Source organism: Hemiscyllium ocellatum, chromosome 2 (assembly GCF_020745735.1).
Source record: "Hemiscyllium ocellatum isolate sHemOce1 chromosome 2, sHemOce1.pat.X.cur, whole genome shotgun sequence".
Lineage (NCBI taxonomy): Eukaryota > Metazoa > Chordata > Chondrichthyes > Orectolobiformes > Hemiscylliidae > Hemiscyllium > Hemiscyllium ocellatum.
The window spans coordinates 101728737-101734411 of record NC_083402.1 but is presented as its reverse complement, the minus strand read 5'-3'; positions in this window follow the sequence as shown (position 1 = coordinate 101734411).

Here is a 5675-nt window from a genome sequence, read left to right as displayed (position 1 = left end):
CCAGTCTAGTTCCCCCCTGCCAGCACCTGGCCCATATCCCTCCAAACCCTTCCTATTCATATTCCCATCCAGATGCCTTTTAAATGTTGCAATTGTACTAGCCTCCACCAGTTCCTCCATCAGCTCATTCCACACATGCACCACCCTCTGCGTGAAAAGGTTGCCCCTTAGGTCTCTTTTATATCTTTCCCCTCTCACCCTAAACCTATACCCTCTAATTCTGAACTCCCCTATCCCAGCGAAAAGATCTTGTCTATTTACCCTGTCCATACCATCAGTCAACCTGGTTTAGATTAGATTACTTACAGTGTGGAAACAGGCCCTTCGGCCTAACAAGTCCACACTTGCCTGCCAAAGCACAACCCACCCAGACTCACTCCCCTACATTTGCCCCTTCACCTAACACTACGGGCAACTTAGCATGTCAAATCACCTAACCTGCACATTTTTGGACTGTGGGAGGAAACCAGAGCATCTGGAGGAAAGCCGCACAGACATGGAGAGTGTGCAAACTCCACACAGTCAGTCGCCTGAGGCAGGAATTGAACCTGGATATCTGGCGCTGTGAGGCAACAGTGCTAACCACTGTGCCACCGTGCCACCCACTTACTTTGGTTTTACAAAGAATAAAGTACAGTGCAGCAAAAGAATAGGCCCTTCAGCCTATCCCTCCATTCCCTTCCTATTCATGTATCTGACAGGATGCCTTTTAAATATTGATATTGGATCTGCTCTGCCACCTCCTCTGACAGTGTATCCCAGGCAACTACCACCTTCGGTGTAAAAATAATTGTCTCTCACATCTCTTTTAAACTTTCTCCAGTTTATCTTAAACCTAAACCTCATAATTGACATTTCTACCTTGGGAAAAAGATTCCAAATATCCATTCTATCCATGCTTCTCAAACTTTTGTAAACTTATATCAGGTCACCCCTCAGCCTCCAACTTTCAAGTGAAAACAAATCAAGTTTATTCAATCTCTCCTCATAGCTAATTCCCTCCAAATCAGGCAACATCTGGTAAGTCTTTTCAGTACCCTCTCCAAAACCTCCACATCGTTCTGGTAGTGCGATGACAAGAATGATATGCAATATTCCAAATTTAGCCAAACTGAAATTTTATACAGTAGCAACAAGAATTATCAATTTTTATGAGCTATGCCCCAACCTGTGAAGGCAAGCATGCCTTATGCCTTCTGCCTTCTTGACCAGTTTATCTACTTATGACACTTTAAGGTAACTATAAACATCTACACTAAGTTGATGCTTTTAAGGATTCTGCCATTTACTAAATACTTCCCCCCAGCAGTAGACCTTCCAAAATGCAGCATCTTGTATTTGTCCAAATTAAACTCCCTCTGCCATTTCTTTAAAAAAGTCTCTATTCTACCTATATCCAGCTGTATCCTCATCACTACCTGCAGATCTCCAGTCTTTGTAGCATCTGCAAGCTTACTAATCAGACCACTTAGATTCTTCTCCAACCTATTTCTACATGTCACAGACAACAGAGTTCCCAAGACTCATTCCTGTAGAACACCATTAGTCATAGATCATCAGTCAGAAAAATACCTTTCCACCACTGCCCTCTATTATCTATGATCAAGCCATCTTATCCATCATATCAGCTCACTGCCGATTCCACGTTTTTTCACCTTCTGTATCAACCTGCCATGAGGGATTTTGTCAAAGGCTTTGCTAAAGTCCATGTAGACAACTTCCACCACCCTGTTCTCAATTATCCTCTCACTTCCTCAAAAAACTCAGTTTGTGAGACACAACCTCCCCAAAACAAAGCCATGCTGCCTTTCTTTAATAAGTCCATATTTTTCCAAATGTGAATAAATCCTGTCTTTAAGAATCTTCGACTGACCTAAAGTTCATCAGCGTGTAATTTCCCAGATTATTCCAGTTGCCTTCCTAAATAAAGGAGCAACATTAGCTTCTCTTGGACCTCCCTCATAACTAAAGAGGATACAAAGATTTTGTACAAGCCCTAAAAATTTTCTCCTTTGCCTCTCTCAGTATTCTGGTACAGATATCATCAGGTCCTAGGGACTTGTCTACTTTAATGCTTTCCAAAGCACACAACACCTGCTCGGCTTTTATATCAATATAGCCTCAACTTTCAACATACCCTTCTCCAGACTCACCATCCACCATGTCCTTCTTGCTGGCACCAATCTACATTTCCTAATTCCTATCATAATTAACCTTCCCCCAGTTTAGCACTTTCACCCAAGGACTCCTCTTATCCTTATCCAGGTGAAATGTAAAACTTACAGAATTATTGTCACTTTTGATAAATGCTCCCTCTCTGAAACTTTGACCACCTAGCAGGACTGATTCCCTCATATATGTCTAGTATGGACTCTTTCCCCAGTTATATTTTTACATATTACTTCAAGAAACCCTCCTGGACGTACTTAACAAATTCCCTGCTATCCAAGCCTCTGGCACTAAGGGAGTCCCAGTAAATATGGGGGAAGTTAGGGGTTGGCACAGTGGCTCACTGGTTAGCACTACTACCTCACAGTGCCAGGGCCTGGGTTCAATTCCCACCTCGGGTGACTGTCTTTGTGGAGATTGTATGTTCTCCCTGTGTCTGGGTAGGTTTTCTCCAGGTCCCCTGGCTTCTTCCCACAACTCAAAGATGTGCAGGTCAGGTGGACTGGCCATGCTAAATTGCCCATAGTGATAGGTGCATTAGTCAGGATGGGTTACTCTTTGGAGGGTCAGTGTGGACTTGTTGAGCTGAAGGGCCTGTTTCCATACTAATAAGTTAAAATCATCCACCCCAACAGCCCTGTTGTTTTCAATTGTTCCATAATCTTTCCACATATCTGTCCTGCTAGCTCCTGTTGACTGTTGGGAGGCCTATAGTACAGCACCATCAAATGATTGCACCCATCCTATTTCTGAGCTCTATCCAATTAGTCATGCTGGATGAGCCCTCCATGGTGTTCACCCCCAGTACAGATTGCACGGTAGAGAAAAATATTGGTCAGGAAACTGACAACTTAACATCCTTCTTTAGATGATGTCATGGGATCTTGAATATCTACCTGAAAAACTAGAATCATTGCCCATGGGGTCAGTTTAATATCACTTGCGTCAGCTGTTCTAGTATTGTAGAACACCTTCTGTAAAGCAGTAGAATATCACCCTAGGTCACTTAACTCAACCACTTATTAATCTTGTGCCACAACGTCTGCAGAATTGCTCAGGATTCACATGACATAGGCATTACTGACATTTATTTTGCTCATCCTTTATTATTCTTGAGAACTTAGCAACAGCTCAGGAAGTGAAGAGTGCTGTTCAGGAGTCTGGGCAAAGCTTTGGCAATTTGACTTAGCAACGATGAAGGAACGATCACTCATATCTCCGACTCAGATTGCAGAGAGTTAGAGTACTGCAATTAGCTGTAGTATTACCATTGGATTAGTGAGGGGATAGTGAGCTAAGGTCTGTTGATTCAGATAGTATATTTCCAATGCAAAATTGGCCACTTTGGTCCATCTGTATATGCACAGTTGCACCTGTGATGTCACACCATCATCATGTTAAATTTTAAACAACTGATAAGATCCTGGAAAACACAATAGCAACTGTAAATTTCTATGCACATTATAAATTTAATCCCTCCGTAATTTTCGTTGCAAATTTGATCTTCTGGTGACTGTCAAAAAGCCTGGTCTCTATGTAAGTGCAGTGTGATATTGTTAACAAATGGGATAACTTTAACTTCTTTGTAAATTTCTTTGCTATGAGAGTTCCTGGTTTCATGAAAAGAAGGATGTTAAGTCATCAGATAATGTCACACTGAACCTGACCTTTCTGAGGTAGTTAAAAATCACACAACACCAGGTTATAGTCCAACAGGTTTATTTGGAAGCACTAGCTTTCAGAGTGCTGCTCCTTCATCAAGTCACAACCACCTGATGAAGGAGCAGCACTCTGAAAGCCAGTGCATCCAATTAAACCTGTTGGACTATAACCTGATATTGCATGATTTTTAAATTTGTCCACCCCAGTCCAACACCAGCACCTTCAAATCATGACTACTTTCTGAGGTAGGGTCAATAGACCCAAAACGTTAACTGTGATTTCTCTCCACAGAAATTTCTCTGTTTTTGTTTCTGATTTCCAGCATCAACAGTTCTTTCAATTTTTACAAAGAAATTATGATTTTTGCTGTGTTTTCCTGGATCTTACAACTGCTTTAAAATTTAACATAAGGAATTGTTGAAGTATGGTGACTTGTTTCTTACTTGGAAATTTCATACAACAGGCACAGTCATTTTGCTCACTCAATCGGTCACAGCATTCTGTGTTTTCACATTTGACAGACTTCAATGATCCACCTAATGGTGTGCGCCACCCACAGACAGAGCACTTTTGATCCCCAGTGCCATAATTAGTAAAAATATGTACTTGTTCAATGACAGAAAGATTGGACAAGGCCAGCATTAGCACAATGCACTGAGTAGACTGCTTGTGCAAAGCATTTGATGATTCAATTTGGTGATTCATTGGATATGGGCGTCACTGGGAAGGCCAGTGAATCAGGGATTTATTGCAAATCCCTGATTGTCCTGGAGGAGGGACGTGAGTTGCGTTATCGAACTGCCACAGGGCATTCAGTCCTTATTTTTATTGCAGTGTTGGGAATGGCCTCAATCATTTACTTCATGATGTTTCTTACTGGAAGGAACCAGCAACTGGACCAGTTCACAAAGCAAAATTGACAGGGTGGTAAGTGTGGTAAGAAGTAAGGTGCGTTCACCATTCTCCCTGCTTAATGTATAGCAGTAGAAATGTGGATCCACAACTACGATAATTTAATTCACATTGTTTACCAAAGTAGGACTTCAGAACATCGTTTACACACACCTGCTGGCTGTACTGGTGTGGCAAAGACGTCAAGGCAAGGGTAGGACGGCAGGAAGACCGCTTATGATTAAAAATGAATGGTCAAACACCACACGTGCTCCTAAGAACAGTATGCGCCCAGCGACGGAGCGTTATCTGCAATAGCTGTTTGTTTATCCGAGCTGGTGCAAAGTTCAACCTTACATTGTTGTCAAGCCAAATCAAAATCTTCCGATCACAATTTATTTTACAAATACATAAAGATTTTAAAACTTGTTTTTAACAGTATAAGGACCAACCGCTAACAAATGAAATGGAGTGTATATAATTAACTCATAGAGACTGATGACAGCGGCTTTCGGTTACCCTTTGTTACTCCCTCAGTTCTCAGAATTGTTAGGCGTACACAAGGCGCCATTCGGCCCATCTTGTCTGATCCCCGGATGATTAAATGGTCGTTTCCTTTCTGGTTGGAGGGCGTCTGCTGCAATGCCACATGAAATAGTTTGAACACTGCGTGCCCTACTCACAGCTCACTTTCCCAGTGATGCAGACTTTTTGTAAAGCTCTGCTGGGACGGAGCGCCTCTGCAAATTGACGAAATGGTTCAGCACTTGAGAACGGGGAAATGTTCTGGGTTAGGAGCTTTTCGTAACAGGCCATTACGTAATAGCAGAGCTGCCACTCAGTTTGTAGGAGAAAAGCCAATGAGTGTGGAAGGAAAAGGAACAGCGAGAGAGAAAAAAGGCGCCGTTGCACTGTTCAGATTACGGTAAGGGGGTGGTCTCTGCACATTATTC